Source organism: Cardiocondyla obscurior, linkage group LG23 (genome assembly GCF_019399895.1).
Source record: "Cardiocondyla obscurior isolate alpha-2009 linkage group LG23, Cobs3.1, whole genome shotgun sequence".
Taxonomy (NCBI): domain Eukaryota; kingdom Metazoa; phylum Arthropoda; class Insecta; order Hymenoptera; family Formicidae; genus Cardiocondyla; species Cardiocondyla obscurior.
In genome coordinates, this window is record NC_091886.1 from 1046337 (window position 1) to 1068189 (window position 21853).

Here is a 21853-nt window from a genome sequence, read left to right on the forward strand (position 1 = left end):
GAGAGGGAGCAACTACGTTTTGTCTCGAGATGATGCTCGGGGGTTTTACGAGTGCCTCCCATCATCGACCGTGATTAAAGGCCGAAATTAAATCACGTTTCCGCTGCCAACATTGGATAAACTCGAGAGAACCGTAAAAACATATTACTCGCTTCCTTTCGCTGATGTGTGTGACCCGATAAAAACTGACAGCATCTTGAACGGGCGTACCGTTATATTATCCTCGTCGGGAGGAACTTTGAGGGCTTTAGATGCCCGGAGCGCGAGGTAAGATACTCCTGGATACCATCGCGCCCTCGTTTTTCGATTGTAACGACCGAAATCGCGGGAATTGAGCACCGAGGGTGGACGAGACGCGATCTTATGTACAATTCCGATCGTAAAGTAGCGTGATATAATTCTTAGGTTTTCATCATTTTAGTATCTGAATTATGCAACGCGAGCGAGCGTGTGAAAAAGAGAGAAAGAGAGGGATAAACAAAATTTGCATAATATCCTCGCAGGGTGTATATTATTTTCTGCCGCCGCTGTGGAACATCGAGGGAGAAAATGGTAGCCGAAGGCGAGTCCGCGCCAAGTGCGCTAAATTTAATTAAGCACGCACGAGACTTCAGCCGTCGAAAGTCAAGTATAGCTCCTTTCTTAATTTATTCATCCCCGCTGAGAAAGGGGCGCCCGTCGACGTAATTTTGCGGATCCTTTCCCGAAGGTTTTCCTGGCCGAGCAGGTGTGCGGTAGACGCTGATGCGACACATCGTAAACAGAATATTATAGAATTTTTATACGGCTGTGCGCACTTTAATTTTCCTTACTCTTTGTTGATACGCCGGACTCGCCTTCGCTACTTCAGTAGAACGATATGCATTTTTAATTTAATAAATATTTTTTACACAAGATTTAATTATAGTCATTCACGCCAATGTCAGCGGAGCTCGACGGCAACGCGGGCGTATATTACAATTAATATGCATATGCATATGCAATGGAAACTAGACATTAATAACGCATCTCCGTGATTCGCTACGCGATCAAAGGAACTATTAGGCTACAAATTTCACGGTCCGACTTTGCAAAAAAAAAAAAAAAAAAAAATGTTAATTGGCGCCTGCCGGTGAGAGCTAGCGTTCGAAGCAACAATTTCACCTCGTTTTCGAAGTTAATTTACATAAAACTACAAAGTTGCATTCACGTTACAGCCGTTTTTTTTTCTTTTCAAAATATAATTTTTAATTTTAAAATTGCAATTATTTTAAAATATGTGTTTAGAAGAGAAATATATTTAGAAATTATTTATCGCCGGCAAAAGGAAATTATTACCATTTTAAAGCACAATCGAAATAATTAATTTAGCTAACAATTTTCCCTCTAGAAAACATTCCCGTGAAGTCTCATTTTATCCTTCATATTTTAATCGGAAACATCTTCACAATCGCAGAAATGAACGTAAATGTTGTTGCATATTCCAAGCGCGGAATAAATCGTGCCGCGTGATAATGGAATGCAAAAACTTTCGCTGTTCCGGCCTTCTCGATACAAAAGCGACGCCGTCGAATGCCGGCTCACGTCGGAATTGTTTCGAGCACTTTACAAGAACGAGCGAACTTTTCGAGGACTCCGAGAGAAGAAGACGCTCCGTGGCGTCTCTCGCGCTGCCTGTTGTTATCTCGATAAATTTCAGATACGATCAAGTGTTGGCGGAGGGTACAGATAAGAAGTGCGTTTTCCTCAAACGGCGACAAACAATCGGCGATTCTTTTGTTTCTTTCTTTTTTTTTTCCTCGCGCTCTTTACGAATATTTCGAGCGCCAAACCGAAATAAAAATTAAAGGATTGCTGTCAACTATTAGAGGCACTCAAAATCTAAAAAAAATTTTATTACTTCTGTATCCCAAGAACTGAAACGAGCGAGTTATCGAACTATTCTTCATACAAGATATGACTTAGCGAAAAATGTGCCAGCGTAAACGCGATGCGAAATGAAATCGAATATATGCCTAAGATAACACGGTTATAATTTAACATTTATTCTGCGTTCCTACCTCTTCGTACATTTGCTTAAAATTGCAGATCCCTATTAAGAGAACTGCGAACAATTTCCAAATTCAATCTACGTTAAAGCGATTATCTTTAGAGGTCAATCTTGATGAACCTCTGTATTATTAACTGAAACTTACCTTCAGAACGCGTTAGGATCCCGGGGGCCGCCTCAGGATCTGAAACAAGAAGAAACAACGGCTGAGCTTAGAGACGTGATACCGTGAAAGTCGTGTTAGAACTTTTGCAATTTACAGTCTGGAAAATCCCCGTAAGAGCGATCGCGTGACTAGAGGAAGAGCAAGGGTAGATACAAGGCGGAAGTAGCAGAGCGAGAAGGCAAAGATGCACGACGGTGTCGAGGAAGGTTTCAGGCTGTCAGAAAAAGTAAGAACACGGTAGGACGAAAAAGAGGGGGAGGGGAAAAAAAAAAGGAAAACTCCGTGAGAATCCTTGGATTCTCTTCGATTTGGCAATCTGGTTACCTCGACACTTAATCGAGAAAGATCGCGCTCCTCTCCTCCGCTCTCAAGCGATTCAGAGGAGATTACGACTGGGAGCCGAATGGATAATCAGCAATCGACGATTTAATCAACTTCAGGCAACCGATTGCATGAAGCATCGTTATCCTAATTTGGTTATATATAATTTTGCTCGGTACCGCAGTGTACGGGAAGGATCACGAAAAACACAGAGTGTAATAGCTTAGTTTTTGAACTCTGCAATTTCGCTTTGGCTTCTGTTGCTTTTGTAATTTTTGCAACGCACGTGGTGAATGCGCGACCGAGTATTTTAGATCCGTTTGTAGATACGTTTTTATGGAGAAAAGTAAAAATTTTTACATTTTTAAACTAATTTTTTACTGCAAATTCTTTTTTTTTCAAACGTTACAACATTAATATTTTTTTATAGGTAGGAGGGCAAATAGAGGTTTGTATACTCGGTATTCTCAGAGTGGTAGCTACTAGCGAATCGGTGCTCCAGTTTTGATAGCATTCCGATGTAACCACATGCATTAGTAGCGTTTCTTTCGATGGGATGGAGTGCGCAGATAAGAGATAGAGAATGATGAGAGGAGAACGGTCGATATATTTGTCATGACCAGACTGTTCAGTCGTTAGACGAGAAAAAAAGAAGCGGAGAAACGAGCGAGAGTGCGGGAGCAAAGCTTAGGATATTCAGACGAAAACCATGTCGAGAAGAGATAGACCCGCAATAAGAGCGGAAAATGGAAGACTTAAAAGGCAGAATTCTTTACTCATTCACTCTCTTTTCCCTTTTGGTAGATAAAAATATACGTGCTTTATCATATCTCGAAAAGATCCGAGCGTTGCGTGCGTTAATGCATTTTTTTTTTTTTTTTTTTTTTGGCAGTTTCGCAGAGAAAGAGGGAGAGAGCCGATAATAAAGTAATTCACGTCACCGCCATTCGCGGGTATCGATCTGTTTAGGGAGGAGAACTCGGTCACGAAGGCCCGTAAATCGCGCCGCCGTAGATTATTCGCTCGGAATCGCAGAATATTCGGTCGCTGGAAATAAATGAACGTTCGCGGCACAAGCGTGGTTTGGGTACCATCGCCTTTCGTCGTCCGGAAAGCGTTTCCGGCAGAGAAATGCTAACCGTAAATTATTAAATAGGTACACTTAACGAACTCGCCGTGTGGACATAAAGAAGACCAATATATTTTACGAGTCTGTAAAATTCGCACGAAAGTTTGTTGATACAAAGGTAGCCTCGTGTGAAATCCGTCTTTCGCGAAAAGTAGCCGGAACGTTTCGCCGTACAACTAATAAAAGTAAAACCTAATTTAATTTTGACTAAAACTTAAAAGTTTCTTTCCTTTCTCTTACGTTACATGCCTTTTCTAAATTATCTAATTATCTAATTACTTAATATCCAATAATAACGATATCGATATTCTTATTCTTAGTTCTATCCCGTATTTATTTGATGAAATTATTAAATTTAATTAACAGAATAGACTTTATAATAATCGGAATTAAGGAAACTGTAATATAATTAAAAAATGAGTATAATTAAAATTTTATTAAAAATTTCGAATTAATAAGAGATGATAAAACCGTTCTTATAGGAAATGTGTAATAAATAATTCACATTCGGTGAATAATAAATGATTGGACCTAATAACAACGCGAATGTTAAGAAGCGTTTTAGCGAAGTTATATTATAGCACGAACTTAAAAAACGAGGAGACAAATAAATAGATGGAAGAAACTTTGTGTCGCGCGCTACATTGTTAAAAAATAGTTTCATTGAAGCGCTAATGTGATTGCAAATGTTTAGAATGACACGGATAGTTTATCATAAATGTCACGTCTATATTTTATAAATGCGTTCGCGAGCCGAGGCAACGAAGCCCGCGAAGACGTGACTTTAGAATTCAGCGAATTCCATCCAACTCTCATTTACACCGAAAGTATCCCGGAACGGCAACGAGACGTGGGCGCTTTCTTTTGAAATTCATGCAGGTGCCTGGTTAATCGAACGTGAGCTGCGACCCCGACGGCTATTAAACTTTAAAGATTACCGCTCGCACAATTGTCGCGAGGGAAACGTTCGCGATAACTCGGGCAAGAATCGCCGGAGTATCCGTTAATCCTTTTTCGCTGCGACCATTTTCAAAGCCAACTAAGTTGAACTGTGACATAAGCTCGCTGGAAATAAACAAATTTCCATCAAAGTTTCGTTCCCTCATTAATCCACCCCTCGACATGATCCGCAGCAGCATTCTAGCGAGGGTTTCTCGTTTGCATCCATTCCCCTCATTGTCAACACAGATCCTCTAACTTCACGGGCTCTTTCATCCCGCCCGCGCTACTCTTCCTCCTCTCGTGTAATGCGAAAAGGGAAAGGAAGAAAAACTACCTATCTCAGCCTACGCTCTCCCGGCGCGACACGTCGAAATTGGCTTAAGCTTCTAGGCGGAAGAGATCGAAGGATGGAAGTGATTTGCCTCGTGGGCGCAGGGCCCTCTCCCTGCCCCCTTTTTGGAATCGACGGGAAATCTAGGAAACTGTAGGTTCAAATCTAATCGTCCGCTCGACCATCCCGTGAGAAATGTCCCGTGGAGCTACGAGACTCGATTCGAGAACTTCTGGCCATGTCCGTCCCTCCTTATTGACCGCGATGCTTCTGTTCCTACTTTTCGAATTCCAATTTTAATTCCAATTTTCCTCGCGGAGCGCGAAATTTTTCCGAAAGTTTAAAAATTAAGCTAACAAGAGAAACGAGCTAATCGTAAAAAAAATTAATTGCGGAATATTTCGTTAAATAATTTTTTTCTTTTAAATCTAAACCGAGATTAGTAACATTGTAAATATAACGAATCGCATTCGCAGCAGGCGTCGATTTAAATTAATTTCTCGAAGTAATACGCCCCAAAGTTAGAATGCCCCGGCGTCATCGGGTATCGCGGTATCGATAAAGGCAGCCGGTTCTAACTTTAGCGCGAGCAAGCGTGTATGCGACGCGTTACATCGGTGTGTCGGACCGCGCCGGCACGTGGGAGTCGAGACGTCCTGTGTAAGTTTGTGTGACGCCACGGGGACTCTAATTTTATATAAATCCATTCGCCGGCCAATATCAATCTAAACTCATCCGCCGTGCAAAGGGATCAGAGTGGCTGTGTACTCTGGGAGGGTGGCGGCGAAAGCACAACGCTCTCGGTTTACCCGAAACCTTCGCACACGCGCGCACGGCCGTCCCGTGTTTACCCCAATGATCTTCATGCGGCAGGTCGGGTATGAACATCGAATCGCTCGGCAGAAAATCGATGTCTCTATTTCTCCCCCCTCCCCCTCCCCCTCCGTCGATACCGAAGCTGGTACCGAGTGCGCCCAGAGGTCCGCGAGGAGGAAGTTCGGACGGCTAGAAGGTAGGATAGGTATGCATTAATGTATGCATGCACTTCAACTGCATGCGTACAGGTGCACGTAATTTCATTCGGTAATCACCGCTCCCATAAACAGGTGGTCGGAATTTGCAGACCGAAGTTCGGATTGAAATCGATTAGCTCCGCTGGAAGTTTCACATGTGCGCCGCGCCGTCAGCATCTGTCGTTGGATAATGATGGTAATTTCGCATATTTCGTCCCTCTGAATTATATCGGAATACTGTGTCCGCCTGCAATTTGAACTGCGAAATCTAATTTCGCGAAGAGCAACTCAAATACGTTAATGGGGTGCGATTCAAAGTTACGCGCTCCCAATTTTCGACGATGATATACCCGCGCGGGTCTTCGTGGATTATGTCGATATCACTTTTATCCGGACCAGCAGTGAGATACGTAACTCGCTTGACATTTCGCAGAGAAAAGAGAGGGAAGCAAGGGGAGGCTTGATAATCGTCTCTGATATTCCGAGGGATTGACCGACTAACTTTCACGCTTTCTGTACGTGCATACGAAATTTTAAGGAAATATTACGAGGGGTAAGTCGGAGGAACTGTCTTAAATGAGCGATTCAGCCAGACGCTTACAGCCGCTGAGAAAGGGAAACGGAGCATTGCTCGGACCGACGAGAGCATTGAAATGCAAATGGACGGCTCGTTTCACCAGCCACACACTTGTCTCGGTGTTCATGCACGAGCGGAGGATTGGAATCGGCGAGCGTGCGTCTAGCTGCTCGTCTCACGTACGGCTGGGCAAAGCTCCGTTCGCAGCGCGGACCCGAGGCTCAGCCTCGCTCAATGCAACGTGCATGAAATTGTATTAAGCTATTTCTAACATTATCGCGCGAGTACACATGAATTATACAGCTTCTATTAATAAACAATATTTCCGTCGATTACACTGATGACTACGGTATCAGATGCCGTTTACGAACGAGAGAAATTGTTTCGATCAACGAGTTCAATTACTGCGCGATTAGTGCCGAAATGCATTTATGATGCATTTTATTAAAGCTGGCTGCCCATTAATTAATGATTATCCGGCATCCTTTCCGTGCCCTCCCCTTCCTGCGGTGCAAATGAAAGCCGACGCAATCGTGGTCAGTCTGTTAACGTCGATAATATGTAATTACGTCTATCATCCTGTCTATGGTTGTAACGTGTGTTCATAAGGCACCCACACATTCACGCACGCGCAAAATTTAACCAAGTCCCTACGGCAATAGAAAGAAAAAAAATAAAATAAAATAAAATAAAGCAAGTTTTCTATCAAACACGCGGTGAGGTGTATTAATATCACGGCGAAATTAATTTTTAATGTAAATTATTATGTTTTCTTATTAATAAATTTATATTATTGCTGTCCGAAAATTTTTCGATTAGATGTTTAATGTTGTATCAACTTCCTACACCGTAAGATATCGTTTTTACAGCTGTTGAATGTGCTGCTCTCTCTCTCTCATATCGCTTTCATATATTTATTTATCTATCGGAAGGGTCCACACAGCGACGTACGCGGACTGCTACGTAAAGAAAAGGACGACGCCGGCCGACTTTAGGATGATTGCTGATCGAATTACCGGACGGACCGACTATCGACGAAGGATTCCTCGGATTCCGTAAGACCGGAAATTTAATTCCAGAGTCCACCACAAAGGACGACTGGGCAGCGGGATTAACGAATTCGACTTCCCTCCGGATTCTGCCCCGCACCGCCAACCCCATACTTTGGCTTTGCTTTTTCTCTTTTCTCTATTTTTTTTTTTCTTTCTTTCTTTTTCCTTCCCCCTTTTCTCGACATTCACCGGACGGAAGGTACGATTTGTCGATTCCTGAGAAGTACGAGGAGACCGTGATAGACTTTGTCGACTTCGGTTGCTTGACTCAGTTAATTATGGACTAATGGAAGCAAAAGTTCCTCCTCAATAAACGAACTTGGGGATAGACAGGAGAAAAGACTCGGGAACATTATGGATGGACTAGATGGTCGTTTACGTTAGAATCTTCGAGAGATGCTCCTCCTCTAGCCGGCCTCTAATTATGGTAAATATTCGACGAATTACCGCAAAGAGCCAAATTGATTCCGATAAAACAATTCCGATGCTGCTATTATTGTGATTATTGTGTTCGACAGAACAGCGAAATGTCAATAGTAATTTCACTTGCTAGCACATTGTGTCTTTTTTTTTTTTTTTTTTTTTTTTTTACTTTACCTTATTATACTACTGACTTTTTAAATTATAAATCGAAATAAAGATTTATACGAATGAAAATTCTTCACACATATTGCATCGATTTCTAATAAAACTGACACTGCTGGCAGATATCGATACGAGAATATCTAGCGTCGCGTCATACAGAATTAGCCCGCATTCGACATATTGAGAAGAGATAGGTGAGATATGTGGTACATGAAAGGCCAATTAGAGGCGGCTAAAATTGGAGACGGCAATGGGAAGTGAATATAAACACGAAGATGAGAAATCGGAAATACGTACTGATTCGCGGGCACGAGAAAGAGAGAGAGAGAGAGAGAGAGAGAGCGAGCTCGTTTCCAACTTCCCGAAATTCCATGGTATTAATTTATCTTCGTCCTTTTAGCTTCTATCACGGACCTTGCAGCCCACAAGGTCCATCGATCAATGTGTCCGGCATATGATGTGCCTTTCAGGTACTTCATCCCTTTAACACGTACACCGGCGCGCACCAAAGGCACTTCTCTCTCATCCCACTCACCCCTTTCTCTCTCTCTCTTTCTTTTTTTTTTTTTTTTTTCTTTCGCGCGTAAAGCCGCCGCTGCACCACCCTTTTGCGCAGCCCTTACGTAACTTTCGTTTCGCTCCAAGTCAGTGCACCGGAGTCAGTGCATTCCTCTTTACGTTCCTTCTCATTCCGCGGCGTAAGTTACGACCTCTTATCCAACCACGCTACCGGCAGTAAATATTCCTTTGCAACCAATTTCCATTTGCACGTATCCTCACCCTTGGACTTGCCCAGTTCGCAAACCACGTGCTTTTTCTCTCTCTTATACCATACCGCTACTGCCAACTCCCTTTTACTCCTACCCCGCGGGCTGATATTACACGAGCAAAGGTGGGTGTAAGAGAGAATTAAAAGGATTTTGGGCTTTGCCGCGACCGAGAAACACGGTAAGGCGAAGTGGTGCGTGGCGACGATCGCGGGGGCTCTATCGGCGAAGTATAATAATCGCGAATGAAGCTCGGGAACGTAACGCACAATGATAAACGTGAGAAATAAATCCACGATATCGCCGCCTATCATCGCTTCGACGATTCTCTACCTCAGAGTCCACAGTGTTCAAGTCGCGTCGGCGAGCCGGCGACGATTTTTATTCCTTGATAAATTCTACCTCGCCGTTACGTCCATCGCCATAAATGCTTCGAGCAATTTTATTTCCGACCGCCTGGGCGCTGCCCCGACCCTTCTCCGTTTCTCCGATTTTTCTCACCGACTCGGAATCATCGGGCGAATTTCGATCCGCGGTCGGATCTATTTATGCTCCTTCTAACTCCACTGCATACGCCTTGCCACTCTCGCGCAGTAAATATTCCTTTTCGCTTGCGCCGCGCAGCCAATTTCCATTTGCGAATCCTTCCACTCACACAGATTCTTTTTTTTTTTTTTTTTTTTTTTTTTCAGGTTGACGCAGAGAAGAGAAAATCGCGCGTAACAAATACCCGGAGAGAACGCATATTGTGTGACGCGCGTATTTATTTATTATCCCGGGAGCGAGCTCATTCTCATTTTACGTATGCTTTAATAAAATACGTTGTGGCGAAAATAATACACATGCGCGTAAAAAGAAGAATAAATATTACCGTAATTACGCATACTTTATTTGCGCGATTGTACATTTACATATTTATATTGAACGCATTTAAATCCCGCCGAATAAATCGCGGAGGAACGTTCGCAAAAACACTTCCTTGTAATATAATCCGTTTCTGCGACTGACATTTTCCGGATTCATTAGAGAAATGTAACGATAGTATCGAAGATAACAAGCCATTAATATTACGCTCCGAGATACGGTTCTTTCAAAGAGACTTTTAAAACACGTCGTGTATTTCGTTACCGCTGTATTTTCCAAAGGTCGACCTATCGATGTCTTTGTTAAACATGACAGATATATTAAATGCCTGCATGCGTTACTCGCCCTGACAATGGCATCTGTACTTGCCCGAGGGTAAAAACTTCATGAGCCGGATAAGGTCAAAGGAAGAAGAATTATTAAGTGCTTGTACGCAATCTTTGAAAAAGAAAAAGTCGAATGTAAAAAAATAAAAAAAAAAGCATATGTATTTGTTATCCGAGAATTCGGTCAGCTACGACAATTTCCGCCTCTCTTTCCCTTTATCTTTTTTTTTCAGTCATAATTTATATCCTGGAATAAATACTTTAATCTTTCTCCTGGCGTGAAATAGAGTAGTGGATTTATACGTGTCTCCGTTTCAAGGGGAACGTCCAAGGGGAAGAATTTCCATGCAAATGTACTCTTTTACCGTGTATAATATAAATAATATAAATAAATGAAATGCAGAAAAATACCGAGGTCCAGTTGGCCTTCTTTCCCTTTCTCTTTTTCTTCCTCTCTTTTTTTTTTCTTTTTTCTTTTTACGCACAACGGAGAACATATTGCATTACGCTTGACTGTTTTATTCTGTTTTTGTTCTTACGGCGGTTTGTAAGTTGCGAGTAAATAGAAAACGGTGGACTTGAAACTCACGCGCTCGGTTATAATTGAAAGTACAACACTTTCCCAAACACATTTTGCGGTCTACTGTCCATTCGGCGTGTTTGCAGAAGTACTAACCGTGACGTAAACTTCGTGTCGACATGTCGCGGGAGCTTTTATTTTAATGTCAGCGATCCGCGCGACAACGCAATTTGTGGGACGATGCCCGCGAACGCGCATTTAACGTTTGCCACCAAAGCAAGACGTATCCCTCTATTTCTGACGACTGTCTCGGATCACAAAGTGTAACTGTTTGCAAATTGTAGGCGATAATAATGAACGTTTGCTGTTTGCCGCCGAGCTCAATACGATCGTCGTCAAACTCTCTGAGTACAGCCGTAATCGCGAGTAATCTAGATTCACGGTTGCGTCGTCTATATCTAGAAATCACGACGGTGTCGCTCGTCTCGAGGACAAGCTAGTTCATCTTCGTTTCCCGTTCCACCGTTAGCGGATATTCCTGGACGCATAATCCGCCTTCGGACTACGGCGATTCGAGACACGTTCGCGGATCAGCGTCAGCGATATCATCGCGGATTAAGACGGGGAGCTGCAACGTGAGACGGCAATCCGAAGAAACTACCAAAAAACGGTCGGGGAGAAAACAGAAGCTGCACATGGGAGAGGACGAGATAGCAGCTAGATAGAGAAAGAGAGAGAGAGAGAGATACCTCATAGTATCTCGTTTAGAACTCACTCAGACTCGCCAGGGGTAGGTAAACGGGGGAGTAACCGGCTTGAGCACGTTTGCACGAGGCGCGCGAGTTTTATCTGTCGGGTCGACCTGCCCACCTTACTTCTTAATTACCGAGCTAGCTCGTACATTCGTTTCGCGGCCCGGAATTCGGTCGGAACGCTCCTCTCTTCTCCGCCACTCGCCGTTAACCTTTTTCGGCGCACGCCGCCGAGGAGCTCTGATATCATAATTTAATTTCAAATAATAAGATTAATCGGTCTCTTCAATTCCGTATTTTACAGCGCTAGGTAGATCTCTTTTTTTAAGCGAAATCTATAAGAAATTGGTACACCGTCTCATCTTTCGATCATTATGGTATTCCATTTACGTAACAGCGTTTTGTTCGTCCCGCATTTTATCATTTTCCACCAATTTATTCTTATTTCTATTATTCGCGTTTCACCTGAATGTCTCGAATTAAGTTTCCTTCTTTTCAATAGCATAGTATTCCTCGCGATCGCTCGTTATCCTCGAGTGGGCGAGTGAAGGCACGCAGAGGGTGGTTACGGCTACTTTGCGCGCGCGAAACCGTCCGTCTCACTTCCGGCCACGCCTTTGCTTTCACATTCGTGCGAAGGCGATGTGAATTATCGCGCGTCCACGGTGCCGAGTTTCGCGATTATTGTGTAATATATCGGTGGCAAGTTACTCGGGGAGAAAATGCGTTACTGATCACCTCGCATAACTGATCGTTGCGGTCGATCGTCATGTCGCGAAGATGGATCGGCGTCCGCTTTTACATTACGCGTACAATTAACAATTATTAACTCGAGTATATTTATTATTAAATAGATCGTGTTTCTGAATTTGAAGTCCAATTAGACCCTAGACGTGCGCGAAGATGCCGCGTGAACCAAGGATTAATATCGCTTTGTTAAAATGTGAATATACGCCGCACTCGGCGCTACCGAAATTGAGAACAGGAGGACTCTCGGCAAAATATTGGATATTGTATTTAGCGTAATCGTACATCCGGTCCCTCGATTTCTAACTAACACGAAAATCGGTCTATATTATCGGTATAATTTATATGCGGCATGCTCAAATAATTTGGTATAACACGCGACTCCACCGAGAGAGCTAATCCCACTCGAAACCAAAAATTCAGAGTGATCGTCGGCGAACGAACCCGAGCGGGATAGGTCATTGCGCACCACTCCGCGCTTAATCCGTGCGTCAGGTCCACTCGATTCCCCATTTACGGAAATAACAACCGATTTCGATGTTTCTATTCGGCTAAACTTTCCTTCTCTCTCTCTATCTCTCTGTTTCTCCCACAACTCGATCGATGAGCCACGCGCGCGCGCGCGTTATCATTTCGTTTATCGCAAGAAAGAGAGGCTGAAAATTTCGCTTTATGTACGAAACGCGGTCGTAACATGCTCTTTTGCAATTTCATTTTAAAATACGACGGCGCGATATCGCGATTTAAGTGTCTGATGTATATATCTCGAGACCAGCGTGCGAAAGCTGCTCGAACTAGCGGCGACGTCGGAGGCATCCGCGGCTCACGAAAAGTCGTAACGCGTCGAATGACCTATTCGTTGCGCGACACCCCGGCGAATGAAAATTATGAGAATTAATAAATTTCTGATTTCTTACAAGTTTTCCTGTACCTAAAACTTCTTTTTTCACGTCTTTAGAACTCAATGTACATGTACAAAATTTATTATGTAAAAAGAGCTTCTCCCTTTCTCTCTCTATCTTTCCATCTCTTTTTTTTTTAATTAATTTTTCTACCGGTTAAGAATAAAATTTTATATAAAAAAAAATAAAACACCAGCCGTTGTGAGATTTAAATATCCTAGAAAAGAGCTTCTCTTCTTCGTACGCGTTTTCTCTGATTGCAAGCGTACGACGAGCCGTGATAATTTATAAGATAGCGTCGCGTTTCAACAGCGGGGTTTATAGCGAAACGTCGTCGGAACGTCTCCATTGTCGGCACCCAGCGCGTTTCCGGTAGCACGGGCGCGCTAGGCACGTAGGAAATTACATTGCGCGCTAGAACGCGGTTTCGAGTTGTAGAAAACGGTCGGCATGAGCGACGATCGGCAGGAAAGCGGGAACGACGAGGCGCTGCGGCATGCCTAGCGAGATATCTCGACGGAGTGTGGCACGTCAAACTCTCAACGGCATTCACAAGGCGAATAAGCGACACCGATTGCCGGGATGAAATTGCGCGATTCGGCTGTGTACACACGTAGCTCCGAGAGCTCGCGAGGGTAAAAAAAAAAAAAAAACAGCAAGAGAAGAGGAGGAAAAGAACGAGGAGGCGAGGACTCGAGTTTGGACGAGACCCTTAAACAACTCTCGTAAAGCTTTGGATGACCTGGCCTTTCGCATCGGTCATGAGGCTTATAAAACTCCGGCGGATGGATAAGCTGCTCGAAAGCCTCGGACGAAACGAGGGGGAAAGAGACAAGGGTGGCTTTACGTGAGGCGCGAGGTGCAAGGAAAGATTTGCGCCATGATAATTCGCGCTGGTTATTCGTGGCTTTTCCGCGGGAGTAAACGAGAAACGGAAGTGACGCGCCGCAAAAAAGAACCCCGCGGTGCCGCGAAGTGAGCATCAGAAGTTGCAAAGATACACCTCGTCGCATTCAGAAAATAATGTCGCGCTACTAATATAACGACTGTGAATTATTTCAGGATATTCGTCGCTGAAGATATCTCGGTAACAAAAACGTAAATAAATCTATTGTCTTTGACGCAATAAGCTCACAACGGCAAGTTAAATATGTAAAAATGTTTCCGCTTGAACGCCTCAAGATATGCGCTGAGATTTAAAGAGTTTAATTACAAAGGAAAATTTTTGCAAAATTACCTCCGTCAACTATTTTATTAATATATTATGCGTTTCTTTTTTCTCCCTTTTTTTTTACCACGGAGACACACGTTTAACAGCAAACATTTTATTTTCGCTAAATCAAAATTAAAATTAAAACTATCAGCGAAACCGATCCGCCGTAATTTATTATATCGCGCCGGGAATAACGAAGATACGATCGTGCGCGATGTAACCTCGACATAATGCATCCAGTGCACGATTTTTACGACGGCGTCGACCGCGGCCGGCACACGTTATAGCTTCTTTTCAAGGCACGAACAAACGTAAAATTCGCGGAGGATCGTTCGGTTGTTGTCGAGTATACGGAATGAAGCCCGGCGTAAAATCCGTCGTCTTTTTGAAGCGCCACATAAATTCCAGCTAAATATCCGCGTGTCAAAACGTCGAGTATTTAAACGCATTGTGAAGAAACCCTCGCGTTTTATTTGCGAGAATGATGCAATTTACATTTGGCGCGAGGCGTTATTTTCCCTAGGTATTAAGTATTAATCTATGCGGAAGTTCTCTACGGCTACGGTCAGTTCGTTAACAATTTGCGCGCTCGCCATAAATTGTTAATAGTATTACATGCGACGATATCGCGCCATCGCGTACAAGCTGCGTGCGATTCGACGCGGGCAAAAGCCGGGGTTCGTCGACACCGCGTGACGCGAGCCTGCTGCTGATTATACGCCGTAGTCTGAGTGAAATTTAATGAAATTCGATCGCGTCGGTCGAACGTTTTAACCGATTTCAACGTGTAACGCGCGAGTTATCCCGGCGTTCATTATATCTCCGCGCGCGGTTTTACCATTAACCGAAGTTACTAGTTGCTCGTGGAGCGCCGAGGAAACGCTGAGATAGGAACTATCGCTATTTACGTAGCGAGGTGAGCTCGGATTTCACCTGGCATTAAGCGGGAAGAAGACGGAAGCCCTTATTCTCGGTCGCGCGCTAAATGCAGCCTCTTGTCTCGGGTGTTGTTTGCTCGACTAGCGAAGCTCGCCTTTGGGGTGTCAACGGCGAGATTAGAATCGGACAGGCGCATTTATGCGACAAATGCGCGGTGAGAATACGGGACCGGGGTATAGATCGCCCGTGCCTTCGCGAGCCGGCGCACGGTACGTGATAAACTGGAAACGGAAGCGGGATTTATGTCGCACGTCGCGCAGGACAAGGGATCGCGCGCCCTGGAAATCGGAAGCACTTCGCGCGGCCATACGCGCGAGATGACACGAGGCCACGGACGAGTCGTGTAAACAACCGGGAGCGTCGTTGATGCCCGGGGACATCTGGCACGCAAGTGTCAATAAATCTGTATGTCGCGGTAGGAAACATGCGCGAATTGCGTATGCACGTGCATCGAGATGGCCGTTCGTGCGATTCGAGTGTTTCAGCTATCGTTGGATTATAGGGTGATCACGAACGGAGTTATGGGATAACGGCATTAAATAGACGAGGCACTCTCCTCGTACGTATCCCGAATAAAATTCGAGCGAAAAGAATAGCTGTACTCGGGACGATAAAGAAAACCGGAAAGCACAATAAAAAGAGACGTGTACGCTGCGCTGTGGCGTAAAAAAAAAATAATAATAATAAAAACCGTTTAATTTATTTTTATTAGTGTCCAAGCGGAACGGCAATGAAACGTGAATCGTGCGGATTATCTTTTATATTATGAAATGTCGTGGATACAGGCGTGCACGCGAGACTCAGCGGATTGACGCCGATATGGAACGAAAACGCGTCCGACAAATAAACAACGAATATTCGGGAATCGATATACGTGTACACAAATCGTGCGTTTCCACATATTCAACTTCTGCATTGAAAAAGCCGCGAAATATTTGCAAATACGGAGATTGACGATTTAGAATAAAAATGCTGATTTCAAAAAGAAACTCGCCCTCGTTATTTCGCATAAACGTAACATTTGTCTGTCGGATATACGCCGAGTTCGACGATATCCCGAGTGAAAAATTAACTGTTATCTAACGACTTGGCTGGCCAATTTATCTCGTGGTTGTCTATAAAAAAAAGAACTCCGACACCGAGCCAGAAATGTAACGCTCGAAACATCTAGTAGGATCAAACAATTGCAGATCAACCCAGCGAGATCGAAAAGCGAGATATCTGAACGTTTTTCGCTTCGTACTTGTTTACTGTTATGTACTGACCTCAGCGAGCATAGCTCGTTCGATTGCCGAATTCGCCGAGCAAACCGGTTCTCGCCACTCGCCGTCCGCGCGTCCTCCACCTTGCGAGCTTGGATTCTCGGAATGCGAAGAAGACTGCCGGCCAGATGTAAACACACGCACGCACTCATACTACCGCGGTGGTCGACTGCCGAATCTCCCGAGATGACCGGTTCCTACCGTCCGCCGCCCGCGCGTCCTTCACCTTGCGACTTAGAAAACGCGACGACTGCCGGCCGATGAAAACACACGCCCGTACTAACACTAACTACTCCGGCGGTCGACTGCCGAATTCGCCGTGCAAACCGGTTCTTACCGTCCGCCGCCCGCGCGTCCCCCACCCTGCGAACTTGAAACGCGTAACCTGCTGTTAGATATTTGACACACGTACGCACTCACACTACCGACGAGCGTTGAGATAGGTCAACACGCGACAGTAGACTAATACGCGACGAAAAACGTTTAGACATTTAGCTTTTCTAGCTCGTTATTGAAGTAGTAATAATTGTCTCATTAAATTAATAGCTGTATTCTCAAAAGCAAGATTTTATTCGGGTTTTCAAGCTGCTTGTAATAGTTCTAATAAAATACTAGCAGCCGTAGTTGAAAATGTGGAACTGATATTCTTATGAAATATGCCTCCGATAGCGTCCATTTCCCAGAAGAAATAAAGAGATTTATCCGACCGTGAACAAACGTATAAATTGCTGAATCTTTTTCCATTTTCAAATCAACCATTTTTGATTAATGTGCGTGCTCCAACATGTTTATGAATCGCGCGCGTGTCCGCGTTGCGTGGAATTTAAATATTCACGCGATTGAATTTGATAACGCGTTTGCAAATTATCGAATCTCGGAATCCGCGAACGATCCCAAAACGCGTAAAGTGTCGAACGTTCCGCGCGTTCTGGCGATTTGAAAGGTAATAATTCACGATAGCGCTGTATTCATTACCATAATAGAAGCGCAACAACGTAGCGTAGCATTTACAAGCGCACATGTGACACTAGGATATCGCCGAATCGTCGATATCGCCTGATATTAGCTTACCGATGATAGACGATACAAAATTTATGAGTATAAAATTGCACCCTATACCGTTGCGCCCTGCACTGTTTGGCCAGAAATCGATTTATTTGCGTTATTATCATTTGATATGTATTAATTACCATTAGTGTGATAGATAGGCGAGCCGGTAATTACTGGCGGGAAAATTACATTCGATTATAATTAAACTATTGTCCATGGTGAGCACGCGCCGCATTAATAAGAGCACGAATCGGTAGAATTTAATGTAACCTCTCCCAACTGACGAGATCTATTCCCGCTATTTATCAAATATATCTTTCACTCTTCGAGAACATTTAAAGTAAAAACGTTTTTTAACAAGTGCACTCACCAAAATGGAAAATTAATAGCGTTGTTTATACCTGCAACTTCTTTTTCTTCGCAATGTCCATTAATATCCGCGTAATTTTAACGCACGCGTAACAAAAACGTCTCGCGAAAGGTAATGTCGTTCCGTCGCTCCGCGCTCGGCGCACAGCAATTATTCGCGCGCGAATATGTGAAACGCATTGCGTATTCGGCGAGGAGTGTCGCGCGCCGCGGGGCTTTATGAAACTTTCAAGTGATGCTTTCGCGGCGGCACGTCATCGTTTCATAGCGACGGAAAATGGGGCTCGTCGAAGTCGATGTATTAAAGTTTGTCGGAAGGTATGCGCATCTCGAGAGAGTGAGGAAGGAAGAGAGAGAAGGCACTTTGCATCCGCAGGCCATTTGACCCCGGTCGAGGAACACAAGCGTCGTGCCGAAGAAGGGAAGGAAAGTACCTACTTCGCGGTGGAAGTACTTCCTCTTATCGTGCGAAACTTTCGCGAGACCAGTTGCAGTCAGCCTCGTAATCACGCTAATACCTCCTACCGAAAGCTGCGATCTCGCCCGGGCCGCAATTCCCTTTTCGCTCCAACCGGGATTCACTGGGCATCATTAAGGTAGTTTCGGCCTGTAATCCACGAGGATATTTTTCGAGCTGCGTGTAACCGCGGAATAAATGTGTGGGAGTGCATCTGTACGTATGCGCGGGGGTGTAGATGGGTATATAACGCGCACGTACATATATACCACCGAAGTAACTAATAGTCCTGCCAGTATACGTGAGACGCTGCAGGAATTAGCGATCGAACGGTGATTCGCTACGCGAGCTACTTCGCGAATTGCTGACCGTAATCGAACCTAAACGTCGGCGTTGCCGCTACCGTTAGTTATCCAATCCAATCGACTTCAGCTTTTTCTTTTTGCGCAACGCGGAAATATTAGTTTTACCCGTGATATCTTAAATTCACCTTAAAAATTAAAAATAAAATAATTTTAATGGTTCCTGTTCTAAGTTATCCAACTAAAAATGGCTTGATAATATTTGAACGAAACAATTTCGTCTTTATGAAATTGCGTAAGTATATTTAATTAAAAATATAGACGATATAAAGTTTTAATCGTCTCGTTGACGCAAGGGCAGAAAGATGTACACCGAAGAGCAGATATGGCATTTTTTTGCGACGACAGCGGCTAGCGTACTTAATCCTAGGCGACAGAGACAGGGGATGAAAGAACGGAGAGAAATAAGTCATCGGCAATCCGGCCGGCGCGGTATTATAATACATACATAAGAAACTCGACGTACACGACGCTAAAGTTACGTTCGCGAACTACCGTCGCCATATCTGTCTTTCAGGGTACCTGTCTATGTAGAACAAGGATTCATTGTTAATTCAATTTTAGGGCAAAATGTCACATGTCCTCTTTCTGTTCCCGCTGGTTTAATTTATACTTCTCGACTGGCGTCGCGCAGCATTTCCGACGTTAAAAATTCAGGAAAGAAAAATCGAATTCTCGTAGGGAAAGACTGTCGACTGCGCCGGATTCAGGACGTCCGTCGGTCAGCCTAAGCGGGAATTATTAATAACGCTAACACGATCAATCTCCAAGCAGCTTTTGTCCGAGCTGCTCACGCGATCTTCGACGCGTTCCGAGCCTCCCCGCTGTGATGCGTTTTGAATGGAAGCCGTCGGGATATCAGCGACTAAAACACCAAGTCACCGGTTTTATCGGTGTTTTCAGTCAATTTCAGGCCGTATCTACGAAAACGTTTCACGCGCCAGCAAGTAAAAAATTGCCTCCGGTGTCACGTAGAGAGACGAAAAGCTGACGTGTGGAGTCGAGCTGGCTGATTAACGAGATACGCTCAAGTTGGACTGAACGACATTTAAATACAATATTTTAAGATAATTTTTAAAGCTCATCAAATCCTTTTTTTTTTTTTTTTTTTTTTTTAAATACTGCTGCAACAACAACGCGTCAAATTACCTATCAACCTGCGTCGAGCCTGTTTCTGTCAGCAACGTAAAACGAACAATAATTTACATAAATACGCGCGCTTTGTGAACTTCATTAAATTCGTATTGCAATAATAATTGCGAAAATGAACAACTGTTCGAGGTGTATATGGGCGCGTCGGAATCGCCGTATACAGCTTCGAAACAACAAATAACCGATCGATTGGTTTCCACGTCGCTGTTAACTCGATGGAATGTGCGGGGTCTGTTAAAAAAATTTTTTTTTAATTACCGCGGGCTATCGCTCTCGGACAATTATCGGATTTTATCCTAATGTGGCTATATATGACGCACCTAAACGTGCATGCTCATCGACGCGCGTCGGGCTTCAGTCGCTGCCAAGCGGAATTATTAATAGCACTAACGCGATCAATCTCGCATGCGGTTATCCAAACCACCCATCCGATCTTCGATACCTCGTATATATCCCCCGGTCTGCGCTGCTGATGTGTTTCCGATGCCAATGAAAGGTGACGCAGCCTCCCGGTACACGCGTGTGAATACTCCGCGTGTGAGCGTTTATTTTGAATACGCGATAATACAGAGCGCGAGCCAGATACAGATACGATTCCGCGTTAAAGGGATTTTACCCTATTCGCGCGCGATTTCGTTGCGCCCGCGCCGCCATAATGACGTATGAAAATTACGTCTAAATGCACGTCAACGTAATCCCGATGTTGGATACAAACGGCTATTTAAATAATCATTACGTATACAGCGTTGCGTTTCATTAAAATCGCACACCGGAGCGCCGCGTAAAATCGGTTAATATTCAGTTCATTAAATGTAATCGCGTTCGGATGATTGTACACGAGCACGAAAAATAGAGCAAAATTATTATATCGGTGATGCAGATGGTACTTCGCTCGGGATTGGAAAAATATAACGCCGCGGTAACAAGAAAACGCCGATGAGGATTCAAAAGACGCCGCCGATAGCGTACACCCTTGATAAATCTATGATAGACAAAATCACAAGTCGCAGCTGCGCGATCGGCGTAATATGAAATCAATCTCGTGTGTATTGTTCGACATATGAAATATGATTTTTGCATTCGATGCGGGAGCACGTATTAAATATATAATTCGCGGCGGAGAACATCGTAAACAGTCTCCATAACGAAAACGCACTTCGGTACTTGACGGTGGATAACCGAATGTATATCGGGACTTGCGCGGGTTGTCACCCCAGCCCGCACTCGACGGGGCAATTTGGTACGTGCCGGGGAATGTTTATTAATTAATGAGCAGCATATTTTCCGTTCAACTATGCGACACGCTCGCCGTTACCATCCCGCGAGTCCCGATGCGGACTACGTGCGCCCCAGGAAGTACGTTACTTCGCTTCCCGGCTAACGAGCGCGTGCCTATCAGCCATCAACCATTTCTGAGCACTTTGCCTGTGTGCGACCGGCATACATCGGCGCATTCTCCATTGCTATAACCCCCCGACGTATTATTTCCGATACGTTAAAATATCGTTAATTGGAATCGCGAAATTGCAAACGCGTTTCCCACATGAGTTTCTCGACAAGCAAACCGGGAAGTTTAATCACTTTTTTTTTTTTTTTTTTAATCTCTCAAGTATACGATTATACAAAAAAATTTTTTTTACGTTTTATTGGACTTCCAGAAAGGTCCGGGTGTATGTACGAGTAATCTCAAGTCTACCCGATGTTTTTCCCACCCCGACACAACACGTGCTTCTTAATGCAATGGTCTGACGTCGCTGACTTAACAGTTATTTGCTTACTCCTCGGTTATATTTCCCGGAGGATTATAGAGTCCGAATTCAATCCTACCGCGCACGGCCGCTTATGCCGGAAAGTCATGTGGCAAATTATATCGTTTGTTGATATCTCTGGGGGGATTTAGAGTATTACTATGCAACATTACGTCCTGTTGTATCTAAAGCACGTCCCACTCAGCTCGCATTAACTTTTCAATTGCACTCAACTACTCGTCTATTATTTCAAGAAAAGCTTTCCTCTCGCGGAATAT

At 44.1% G+C, this 21853-nt stretch overlaps 1 protein-coding gene across 6 annotated transcripts in view; it reads right to left on the reverse strand.

The window, feature by feature from the left end:
• Positions 1 to 21853, reverse strand: part of LOC139111203 (protein turtle) — a 209765-nt gene that overhangs the window by 85861 nt on the left and 102051 nt on the right. For all 6 annotated transcript variants that reach the window (XM_070671331.1, XM_070671330.1, XM_070671326.1 and 3 more), the window contains exon 4: positions 2175 to 2213. The gene's annotated coding sequence lies outside the window, so the exon portion shown is untranslated. The remainder of the gene's footprint in view (positions 1 to 2174; positions 2214 to 21853) is intronic.